The sequence below is a fragment of the Staurois parvus genome, unplaced genomic scaffold, assembly GCF_062004578.1.
Source record: "Staurois parvus isolate SC_StPar_1 unplaced genomic scaffold, SC_StPar_1.0 ptg000124l, whole genome shotgun sequence".
NCBI classification, from domain to species: Eukaryota; Metazoa; Chordata; class Amphibia; order Anura; family Ranidae; genus Staurois; species Staurois parvus.
Window position 1 is genome coordinate 3951867 of NW_028317920.1, and position 13421 is coordinate 3965287.

Here is a 13421-nt window from a genome sequence, read left to right on the forward strand (position 1 = left end):
CCATGACTGTAGGTGTAAGTTCAGCCTCAGGTGACTGAATACTCAGTCAAGTGAAAGATACATTTTTTATAAACTAGGAGATTGTTGGCATGTGATTGGACGATTGAAGTGAGCCTTTCCCTTTATTCACTAACCCAGAACAATGGGGGGTTGTGCATGTCTTTTCTAAGTCCATAACTGAAAAAGTATTGAGAACCCGAGGGTGGGCACAACTGTCAGGCAATCAGCATTTCCGGATGGAAGTCAGCAAGGTAAGCTTAAAGGTAAGTCCCTATATTTCCCTCATCACTGGTTTACTTCTTCATAAAGTGTTCCTAAACCCACAACAGTACAATCAGTCTGTATATGCAGTAACCTAAGGAACCTAAGGGGTTAATCCTCTGTATTGTGTAAAAAAGGATGTTTGATCCTGTTTCTCTGATCTTCCCCTTCTTCCACGTTCCCCATTTCATCTCCTAATAGAACAGAGCCTTGGGGACACTCTACACATGCTCAGTTTGGTGTGTACTGCTAGGGAGTTGTTTTCCTTTTTTTGGGAGAGTGAATGTGATTAGCACAGGGCCAATCAGCACTGTCCAGATAGAGGTTAGGGGTTCTGCATCCTCCTAGAGCAAAGTGAAAACTCCTCCTACAAGCTTTAACCAGTAAATGTATATTATATAGGGCATGCTTGTTGGAGCCCAACCTCTGTGGCTGTAAGATAAAGGTGCCAGATGGATATCAGGGATGGATGGATGGGAGCAGTAACACTGAGGCAGCTCTTCTTAGAGTAGAAGCAAGGCTCTAATGCAGTAACAAGAAAAAGAGAGGAAGGCGCCTCTAAGTGCAGTATTGACAATTTATTCAGTAAACAATGGTTAAATTGCACTTACAAGATAAACGGTTAAAAAGACCTCTGAAGAAGGAGCCTATTGAGCATGCTCCGAAATGCGTTACCGCCCCCTTCACCTGCTACATCTGACTCTGCTCTCCAAGCTTCATTTTTGATGCACAGGCACATCCTGGACTCTACTTCCTGATCCTATAGACATAGTTTGCTGCTGGACGGCTGGATGTCCCATCTGGATCTAATTACCACACGATGAGTCTTTTTAACCGTTTATCTTGTAAGCTTTAACCAGGGCTCTGCTGGACACTGATAGAAGTCACAAGACTGCTCTGTACTGCTGATGAGAAAAGGTATTTAGCAGTTGTCACCATGCCACCTGCATCCCTGGCAGAGATTACAAGCAGCAGGAGGATTTACACCCCCCCCCCCTTCCTGAGCAGGCCATTTTTTGCAGAACAGCGCTGTATTACTTTAACTAACAATAAACAAAAAAACCCTGACAATTTAGAAAAAAAAACTATATTATTGACTTTTTGCTATAAAACATATCCAATAAATAAAAAAAAATAAAATGTCTTCATAAATTTAGGCAAAAATGTATTCTGCTACATGTCTTTGCTAAAAAAAAGAGTGTGTATTGATTGGTTTACGTGAAAGTTATAGCGTCTACAAATGGCGGTGTATATACTGGAATTTTTATTTATTTATTTTTTAATACTAGTAATGGCGGCGATCAGCGACTTATAGCAGGACTGCGGAGGGCATTCTGACACGGGGGGCCGCAACGGACTAACTGCCACTGACATCCCCAGTGATAGCAATATCAGCGCTAATAAAAAGCACTGACTCCTAGATTGTAAGCTCCAAGGAGCAGGGCCCTCGAACCCCTCGTGTATTGTATTGTTACTGTACTGTCTCATGTACTGTCTCCCATTATAATGTACAGCGCTGAGCAAACTATTGGCGCCATAAATCCTGTATAATAATAATAATAATATATAAATCCTGTATAATAATAATAATAATATATAAATACTGTATAATAATAATATATAAATCCTGTATAATAATAATAATAATATATAAATCCTGTATAATAATAATAATAATAATATATAAATACTGTATAATAATAATATATAAATCCTGTATAATAATAATAATACTAATAATAACTGACTCTGTACTAATGGCATTGGCAGGAAGGGGTTAACATATGGGGCAATCAAAGGGTTAATTGTGTGCTGGAGGAAAATCTCCAGCCGGGACCCGGTGATCGACAGCTGTAGCTGCCAATGGCGATGCTGGCAAGGTGGCAAGCACGCCCCTACCCAGAAATACTAAATCACATATATACGTGATTTTGCGCAGCCCTGCAGTCCTATAGCAGTACTTCTACTACAGGGCGGTCGGGAAGCGGTTAAAATATCTTGGAATGTACATCTCCCTCCTTTTTTCTTCTTCTTTGATATACAGCAGGTGAAATAAGTATGGAACACGTCACCATTTTTCTCAGTAAATATATTTCTAAAGGTGATACTGACATGAAATGTTCACCACATGTCGGTAACAACCCATGCAACCCATACATGCAAGGAAACCAACACAAAGACGTTCAGAAATGAAGTTATATATAACAAAATGGAACGACACAAGGAAAAAGTATTGAACACACAAAGAAATCATCTAGCTCTTTCCTCCCCAGCCTGACTGTCCCTGACCCTCCCTCCTTCATTCATTGGATTTCAGTTTTTGCAATCATGGAGGCTCAGCATCACGTGTGGGCGTTACCTAGGACGGCTTGCACCCTTTATGTGATAGTGCTCAACCTGATTGTCCATCCACCAGGATCGGTCACTCAGGTTAAAGCCCAACTCTGGGAACAACAAAAAATATCTTTGCAGTGCCCGCCCCCCCCCCCCCACACACACTTCAAGGGTTAAATACTCATTATGTCTAGGGGTGCCAGGAGACAGAGAAGAACAGTACCTACCTTATCCTGCTCTCCAGCAGGCTCCCCCCAGTGGTGTGACTGAGTCTCTGCCGCCTCCTCAATAAGCCACTCGTGGCCGAGGTCGCACATTTACCCCCCCCCCCAAATTATTTATTTATTTCAGGTACTTATATAGCGCCGTCAATCAACACAGCGTTTCACATATATATCTTTCCAGCCCCAGATCCAATCGCTGACAAATTCATGCAGACTTCACCTTCGCAACATCTTCAAAATACATCCGTTCCTAACTCCAGAAACTACAAAGCAACTCATCCACTCCCTCATCATATCACGACTTGACTATTGTAACTCCCTCCTCGCCGGCTTACCCCAACACAGGCTATCCCTGCTTCAGTCTATCCTGAATTCTGCGGCCAGACTCATCCACCTTACCAACCACTCCGTATCTGCCACCCCCCTCTGTCATTCCCTCCACTGGCTTCCGATTGCCCAACAGATAAAATTCAAAATATTAACATTGACGTACAAAGCTGTTCATAACGCTGCCCAAAATTACATCACCGACCTGATATCCATCTACCACCCAACACGCACTCTCCGCTCCTCAGAAGACCTCCTACTCTCCAGTCCCCTGGTCTCCTCCTCCCATGCCTGTCTCCAGAACTTCCCCCATCCTCTGGAACTCACTACCCCAATCCATCAGACTGTCACCTTCCCTCCTCACCAGGGGCGGACTGACCATTTGGAAACTTGGGCACTGCCCGAGGGCACGGGGTCAGTAGGGGGCCCCATGAGATGCCCCTGGTACCTTTTTCATAGGCTTTTTTGAGTTTGGGCAAGGACACAGGGGCCCCATGATCCCCTATTGCCCAGGGGCCTCATGAGTTGTCAGTCCGCCCCTACTCCTCACCTTTAGGTGCACCCTGAAAACCCATCTCTTCAGAGAAGCCTACTCCGCCCTCACCTAATTTGCTGATCTCCTCCGCTCTCCCCACCACTCCATTCCCCACAGCTATTTCCTCCTGTACCACACTCCCGTCCCTCCTAGATTGTAAGAGCAGGGCCCTCGAACCCCTCATATATTGTATTGTTACTGTATTGTCTCCCATTTTAATGTACAGTGCTGAGCGAACCGTTGGCGCTATATAAATCCTGTATAATAATAATAATATTGTACATTCACATCAGTCCCTAACCCTCAAGGGGCGTACAATCTAAGGTCCCTAACCCTCAAGGGGCGTACAATCTAAGGTCCCTAACCTTCAAGGGGTGTACAATCTAAGGTCCCTAACTCACATTCATACATACACATACTAGGGACAATTTAGACAGGAGTCAATTAACCTACCAGCATGTCTTTGGATTGTGGGAGGAAACCAGAGTACCCGGAGGAAATCCACACAGGCACAGGGAGAACATGCAAACTCCAGGCAGGTGATGCTGTGGCTGGGATCCGATCCAACACTCCTAGTCCTACCAGGTGGAAACGCTAACCATTTAGCCACTGTGCTGCCAATGCAGAGTTAATACCTGCATTGTACATGATGATGCTGAGCAGGGGTGGACTGGCAACTCATGGGGCCGCTGGGCAATAGGAAATCATGGGGCCCCTGTGTCTTCGCCCACACTTAAACCACACCCAAAACAGCCTATGAAAAGGTACCAGGGGCATCTCATGGGGCCCCCTACTGATCCCGGGCCCTCGGGCAGTGCCCAAGTGCTGGAATGGTCAGTGCGCCCCTGATGCTGAGGGATCACCCAAATCCTGGAGCTTCAGAGCGGGGGTTAATGTAAGTAATACTGCCTCTTGGTCTACCCTCCTAGGCATAACAAGCATTTAATCCTTAGATGTGGTGATTGCATTTGTTTTCTTTTGTAGTCTTTTTTGCCCCTATGTTTTCACCTGGTGATCTAACCAGTAATCAGGGGCGGACTGACAACTCATGGGGCCCCTGGGCAATAGGGGATCATGGGGCCCCTGTGTCCTTGCCCAAACTCAAAAAAGCCTATGAAAAAGGTACCAGGGGCATCTCAAGGGGCCCCCTACTGACCCCGGGCCCTCGGGCAGTGCCCGAGTTTCCAAATGGTCAGTCCACCCCTGCCAGTAATACACCTCCTGTATTAGTCTTCATGCACACGGGACTTTTTTACAGCAGCTGTCTTTGCCTTTTGATGTTTTTTTCTACAGCCAGTAAACCATGTTATCATATGTGTCCATGCACACATAAACAGAAATCAACGTTTTTTGGCTGGAAAAAACAGGACTAGTGGGTTTCTAGAGACGTTTTATTAGCTGTAAAAATGCTCTAACGCTGAAAAACACGGCAAAACACAATAAAATGCAGCAAACTGGCATTTTTGCACCTTTTTTTGCCAAAACAAATTAATTTTTTTGGTAAAAAAAAAAAAAAAAGCTAAACAATGCAAAGGTGGGAAAATGCAGCTAGACGGGACAAATCGCCGCTAAAAGCTAATGCAAAACCGCTAAAAAACTCAGGTTTTTAACACAACTTTACACAGCTAACGTTACCAGCATTATCAAAATGTCCCATGTGCACGAGGACTTAGTGAGACACCACTCTAGAGGAATGAGCACAGGAGGCACAGCAGACAGCAGCATTTTCAGTTTTGGGGGAAGGGGAGTGTTAGTTGTACTAGCAGATTTAAATACACTAACAAATTGAAGCCAAACTCCAGCTCACACTTTATAAGCAGTTACAGCAAACTTTTTTTTTTCCCTGTTGGGATAAAGGTTTTGCATGAATAAATAAAAGCTGCTCCTTTTAATCAGTCCTGCCAGTGCTAAGTGGTTTGTCTCATAGTTACATAGTTATTCTGGCTGAAAAAAGACAAAAATCCATCCAGTTCAACCAAAAAAAAAAAAAGATAATCCTATACCCACAGTTGATCCAGAGGAAGGCAAAAAACCAACAAAGCATGATCCAATTTGTTTCTGCAGGGGAAAAAATAATATCCTGATCCCCGAGAGGCAATCGGATATTCCCCGGATCAACCCACATGGAAGAAAAATATATTTAAATTATATTATAAAAATATTCTTCCCAAATATATTGACATATATTTGAAATACTACAATTTTGGCCGTATTCAATATATTTCAATATATATATATATATATATATATATATATATATATATATATATATATATATATATAGTTGAAACGCATTTTTATTACAAAATCTATGAACAATATTTTTAAAAATACATTTTCAAATATGCCGTATGTCTTTAAAAATACATTTAATCTACATTTTTGGAATGCATTTACAAATATATGTAAAAATATATGTTAAAATTACTTTTTTATATGTTAAAAAAAATCTGAAGAATATATTTAAAAAATACATATTTTTTAAAGTATTTTTCATATATTTTGTAATATATAAAAAACGCAATTCAACATATATATATATATATATATATATATATATATATATATATATATAATTTTTTAATTTATCTTTTAAATATATTGAATACGGACAAAATTGTAGTATTTCATATATATGTCAATATATTTGGGAAGAATATTTTAAAAGTATATTTCAAATATATTTTTCTTCCATGTAGGAACTTTACCTATAAATGTTAGTATCCAGTTACAGCGGCGGACTGACAACTCATGGGGCCCCTGTGTCCTTGCCCAAACTCAAAGCACACCCAAAAAAGCCTATAAAAAAGGTGCCAGGGGCATTTCATGGGGCCCCCTACTGACCCCGGGCCCTTGGGCAGTGCCAGAGTGCTCGAATGGTCAGTCCCCCCCTGTCCAGTTATATTGCAAGAAAGAATCTGGGACTTTTTTAAAGCAATCCACTGAGCTGGCCACAACCAACTCTTGAGGGAGCCAAGTTGATATTAAATAAAAGTTTATGCTGTGACCAAATATTTCCTTTGCGGTCTTTTTTTCTTGATATCTCATTTGCGTTCCTTATTGTCTTCTCTCTGGAGGCAATTCCAAGGGACAAAAGGCATGAAATGCAAGTCTTTATTAATTTTCTTACTTTAAACCTTCCCTCATTAAACAATCTCATCCATGTAAACTGATTCATTCTGCTGGAGAGTTTGCGCTAAGAAAAACAACAGACGTGCTGGCTGGATCACCAGATGAAAATAGAAGAAAGAAGACTATCAGCAGCCATCACATCTAAGAATTGGTAAGCTGCAATATAATAAACGTTGCTTTTGGGTTTAATACCGTTTTAACCCTTGCACGGCAGGGGGCCTCACTGCAAGGATCGGTTTTTCCCTAAATGTTAGATTTTGGGCTTTATGCTTGCTGCCAATAGGGGAATGCAGACACAGCGGAGTGCAGCGTCTGTGTGAATATTGTCCATATTACGTATGTGGCCACCAAGGTCTGTCTGAAGCTGATTCAACAAAACACGTACAGGCCATGAATACTGTTGGTAAAGTTTATTGACCCCCCGGCTCTTCCTTACATTATAGGATTTGGTAAATGGGTCACATTGCATACTGCAGTAGGAACAGACATTGCATGTTGTTTTAGATGCAATTGTCTCTTTTTTGACCTTTAAAGGTCCTTGAAATGATTTCGGAAAGTCGACTTGAAGTAGCTGTGCAGACCTGTAATCCACACGTTCACACATAGTCCATTTTGGATCAGCATGTTGTTGGCATTGGCTAAAGCCAGGCCTAGATGGATTGAATCTCAGCCGCTTCAGCTGGGAGCGGTCGAGATTCCTTCCATCTGTGGGTAGGCTGGTTGTATGGACGTCGATCCATCGATTGGCTTCAGCACAAGCAGCCAGTTGGATTTTTTTTTTTCGATCACTGTCGGTGGCTATAGCTGCCAGCTGTGATCATTGTGTTCTGTCGGCATAACACAATCCTTCCATCTATGGGTAGGCTGGTTGTACGGACGTCGATCCTTCGATTGGCTTCAGCACAAGCAGCCAGTTGGATTTTTTTTTTTTTTCGATCACTGTCGGTGGCTATAGCTGCCAGCTGTGATCATTGTGTTCTGTCGGCATAACATAATCCTGCAGCAGGAGGAGTTCCCCCATCAACACAGTCAGTGAGAAATTCACTTTCCTGCAATCCGTGGTTGCAGGAAAGAAAATTGTATAATGTATGGCCTGCTTAACTGACCCCAGATATCATGAAGATGCCAATTTATCGAGCTGCAGTAGCACTAAAGCAGGCAATAGATGATGAACTTTTTTCCCCGCAACCATGGGTTGCAGGAAAGAAAATTGCTTGTCAGAAGGCATGCAGAATGCAGGGTCGGTCAAGGGAGATTTCTCCACCTTGGCCCTTTGCTTTCCATGAGCACCAGTTCTTTTTGGGCAGCTGGGCCTATATTTAGGGGCCTGTAGCTGCAGCTCCAATAGCCCCTATGTTAATCTGGCCCAGGTCAAAGAAAGCCAATAGCAATCTGGGAGAAGCAGCATAAAACACGGTGATCGAGCAGCATTGAGGAATGCAGACCTTGCTGCGTTGACGAGGGGATCCCTTCCACTACAGTATTGTGTTCTGCCGGAGGGGTGACTTCCCAGATGGCAGAACACAGTGATCACTGTTGGCGGCTATAGCTGCCAGCAGTGATCGCATGCAAAAAATCTGACAGCCTGTTTGTACTGAAGTCAATCGATGGATCGACTTCAGTACAACCAGCCTGCCCTGGATTAAATCTCAGCTGGTCTTGCTGAACCGACTGAGATTCGATCTATCTATGGCCGGCTTAATGATGTTTAAGGCACACAGAATTATCATAGGACAATATTGACTGATGCTAGGTCTGCGTTCCTCAATGCTGCTCGGTCACCATGTTTTGTGCTGCTTCTTCCAGATTGCCATTGACTTTCTTTGGCCAGTGGACAGCCAATGACCAGAGCCAGATTAACATAGGGGCTATTGGAGCTGCGGCTACAGGCCCCTACCTATAGGCCCAGCTGCCCAAAAAGAACAGGCCTCTCACGGAAAGCAATGGGCCAATGGGGAGAAATCTCCCCTGACCGGCCCTGCATTCTGCACGCACCACTGCTTCCATAGGGGGCTTCCATAGCATTACATCTGTGCAGCGATGCTCTTTTTTTGGGAGCGGGTAGAGTAATCTTTCGTGCCGCGGCTCCCAACAATTATATTAAAATTCTGGCCTGCCCCAGCGGATTGATGTAGAACAGGGGTCTCCAAACTTTCTAAACAAAGGGTCAGTTTACTGTCCTTCAGACTTTAGGGTGCAAAACTGTGGCCATGGGGAGTAGAAAATGTCCCGGCATCAGTTGGAGTAAACAATGCCCCATTATTGGTGTCATTGGTAGGAATTGTTCCCCATTATTGGTAGGAATTGTGCCCCAACATTGGTAGGAATTGTGCCCCAACATTGGTGTCATTGGGCACCATTGTTGGTGTCATTGGGAGCAGTAAGGCCCTATCACTGGTGTCAATGCAAGGGACTGTGCCCCATCAATGGTCTCATTGGAAAAAATGTGCCCCATTTCTGGTGTATTGGGCACCATTGTTGGTGTCATTGGGAGCAATTATGCCCTATCACTGGTGTCAATGCAAGGAATTGTGCCCTATCAATGGTCTCATTGGAAAGAATGTGCCCCGTTACTGGTGTTATTGGGCCCCATTGTTTGTCTCATTTTTAGGACATGTGCCTCAATTATTGGTGTCATTGGGAGGAACTGTGTCCCATCGTTGGTGTCATTGGGAGGAATTGTGCCCCTTTGTTGGTGTCAGTGAATTACATAGTGCTCCAAGGGCCAGATAAAAGCAAGCAAAGGGCCACAGTTTGGAGACCACTGATGTAGAAGAAAAGATTGTAACTTTAACTTCATTTTCAGGAAGTGCGGCACAGAGGATTACTCCACCTGCTATTTCCTTGGCCCCCGCTGATGAACTGATGGGGTCCGGCGAAATGTATTTAAATGCTTGGAGCTGCAGCCTGTGGGATTACTGTGAATACACTCAAAGAGTCCCCTCTCTAACCTCGGACTGCCTGCTGAACTAATGTCAGGCCTAGTACGGGAGGACTGGCTCCACCTCCCACTGGTGGCCCTGGGAGCGCCAGGTGTTTTGTCAGCAATATTCTACTTTAGCCACTGCTCTTCCACTCCACAATCTTCAAATATCCTGTGTGTGCCAAGATGTGCTGCAGGCCTCTGCAAGGTATTTGGTGCAAAGACCTGTGGTTGGTCCAGTGGACTCAATGGTGGGTACCAGCTTGGTCCGGCTCTATGTGATCAGACATGGAAAGGAAGAAGTCCCGACCGCCAAACTCCAAACAAGCCCGGTGGTCATACAAGTTGAAGTTTCCTCAGCCAAGCTCCACCCAGGCCACTCCCTCAACGTGTTTTGCCCTGTCCATGGGGCTTAGTCAACCTCCATGTCTAAGCCTTGTGGGCAGGGTGAAACGTGTCAGGGCCAGGGGCAGACTGACCATTTGGAAACTCGGGCACTGCCCGAGGGCCCGGGGTCAGTAGGGGGCCCCATGAGATGCGCATGGTACCTTTTTCATAGGCTTTTTTGAGTTTGGGCAAGGACTCAGGGGCCCCATGATCCCCTATTGGCCGGGGTCCTATGAGTTGTCAGTCCGCCCCTGGTCAGAGCCATGGCCTGGAGAAGGCTTGGAGGAGGCTGCTTCAACTTGCATGACCACCAGGCTTCTTTGGAATGTGGCGAACGGGATTTCTTCCTTCCCATGTCTGTGCATACATGTAGAATTCCTGTGCATGCGTTGGTTTCTGCCATCTGAGATCTTGTAGAGAAAAAAAGTTCTTCATTGGGTGAAGATCCACTTTACTTATAATTGTATTTCCAAGGATGATTAACCCACGAATGGGTAACGAGCGCATCTGACCTTTCTAGTATTATTCCGTAGAGGTCTGTTCAAGACGGTGAGTTCACTAACTTGATGGACTTGTGTAACATGAATAAGCCCCATTGGCAGGGCAAAACGCGTCAGTGAGCGTGGCCTGGATGGAGCCGAGCTAAGGCTGCTTTTACTCTAGTGACTATCAGGTTTGTTGATGTGCGGCATCTGGGGCTTTTTTCCTCTTTCCATGTGTGGTGAGATTTTATTGGGATTTGTGTATTAGAAGCTGAAGCAATTCAGGTAGAACCCCATCTCATTTCCTGGCTGGAGGATGACCTGCATCATCTAGCCCTGATTGCCTGGCCCACCCTTTTCATTCATTGGATTTCAGTCTTTCAAGTGTCATTAACCTCCCTAGCCGTCTGATTATGTCCATATTTCTGTGCTCAAAGCGGTACATTTTTTTGCATGGAAATAAGTTGTTTTTTTATTGCAGGCTGTAATTTTTAGGATTAACTCACTGAAATCTGTCCGAACAAGAGTCTAGTAAACATCCCGGGGATGATAAAATTTGAAACACGAAATCATAAATTATAATATAATAAATAATCATAAAAAATAATAATATAATTATAATAAATTTAATTCAATAATATAATCAAACCAAAAACACTGAAATGTGAAATAGAGCACCAAGTTCACACATCACTGAATTCAGTCGCAAAATCATTTTCAGTGTCTGACGAGGAATTTCCCCCACGAATCATTATCACTCAATTCTACAAGTGGTTCTGATTTACTATCACTGTTCTCTAGCCGGTCTAAAACCGCTTTTGACCTAAAGGGATGCTTTTTGGACGCCATGGACGTTTCTCAGTTTCCAGGCAGAAAGAACGGTAAAAATGCAGGCAGGGCGCCGGACAAAGCACTCGGGACAAAATGTATGTGAAATGGGTTGATACAGGAATGTTATACTATGTGATTTTAGTGTGTTGAGTGAATGTCACCTTTAAAATTCTTGAATTTCCCACCAGTTTCGTCCCCCGTATGTCCCGACGTCGCAGGGAATGGAACATGGAAGACGGATGCCGGCATCAGCCGGAGGAGATGGCCGGGGACCCTGAAGGGGGGACATCGCGGGAGCGAAGGAAAAGGTAAGTGCTGGAGGGATCCCGGAGCAACGCTGCAGTGTAGCTCGGGGTTACCACTTTTGGTACTGAAAGTCAACCCCGAGCTACACTCGGGAATACCACCAGGGAATTTAAACCCGTATCATTAAACACTGTGAATACACGCTGTTTTACATGCTGTTCATACTCAATCACTATGGGATTCATTTTATGTATTCTGCAAAAAATAACCTGGTTGATCCTGCTGTTCACTGTCCCTCCCTGCTTGTCTGTGTCCCTGCTGCAGCCTGAGATTGAGTAGAGCAGCTGTTGGCGTCTACTGAGCATGCACCAGTTTCAGTTCCCTTCTAAGCTCTTCATTTCCTTTTTTTGTCTTATCGTTGCAGACCACATGATTATAGAACGACAAATGGGTGTGTACACACCCAGATAAATGACAGCCCACCCCCTCCTAATGAAAGTGTCATTAAACCCTCATCATTACAAACTGTTAGTAAATGCTGTATTACATGCTGTTCTTACTCACTCAGTCAGTATGAGATCATTTTTTGTATTCTGCAAAAAAAAGTGTTTGATCCTGCTGTTCACTGTCCTTCCCTCCATGTCTGCATCCCCACTGTAACCTGAGATTGTGCAGACCAGCTGTTGACATCTACTGAGCATGCTCCAGTGTCAGTTCCCTTCTAAGCTGTTAATTTCCTTCTTTGTCTTACCTGTGCAGCCCTCATGATTATAGAGCCACAGATGTGGGTGTATACTCTCCAGATAAATGACAGCCCACTCCTTCCTAATTAAAGTGTCATTAAACTCACATCATTAAAAACTGTCAGTAAATGCTGTATTACATGCTGTTCATGCTCACTCAGTCACTATGAGATTGTTTTCTGTATTCTGCAAAAAAAAGTGGCAGATCCTGCTGTTCACTGTCCCTCCCTCCTTGTCTGCATCCCCACTGTAACCTGAGATTGTGCAGACCAGCTGTTGACATCTACTGAGCATGCTCCAGTTTCAATTCCCACCTAAGCCATTCATTTCCTTCTTTTTCTTAACTGTGTAGCCCACATAGCTATAGAATCACACATTTGGGCGTATACACTCCGGATAAATGACAGCCCACGCCTTCCCTCCTCCTCCATATCCACTAAACAGCTAAACGCAATGGAGCTGGAAATTACATGTTGATTGATGGAGGCTTCACCTTCCTGTAATTCTAAGCAAATAAATACAACAGACAGAGGCTGTTGAGTGAAACAGGCTGTGATTGGCAGAACCTGCCACTATTTCCCTGCAGATGGGCTGGGAAAGAACCTGGTCACATGACAGCTGTACATCAATTATGGAAAAAGTTTTTTTTAAATTAAAATAACAAAAATAAATACAGTGCCGCCATCCACATACATAATAAAAGGGATAATGTAAATTAAACAGTGTGTGTTTAGCATCACTTAAAACCATGGAGGCTCAGCATCATTACCTAGGGCAGACTGCATGTAAATATAGCCTGCTTGGAAATGGCAACTTCTCCACCTATCAACGCATTTTATTATTTGCACAACCTCTCCCAAGAGCCAGGCCAATGCTTGCATCAGGGCAGAGGGCTGTTGAGAGAAGTACTGGGGCAGGGTGCTGTGATGTTCTCAGAAAGCTATGTACAGCACCTTGCTGGCCCCTTCCATCTGCCTTGATCTGCCTGCATTGCAT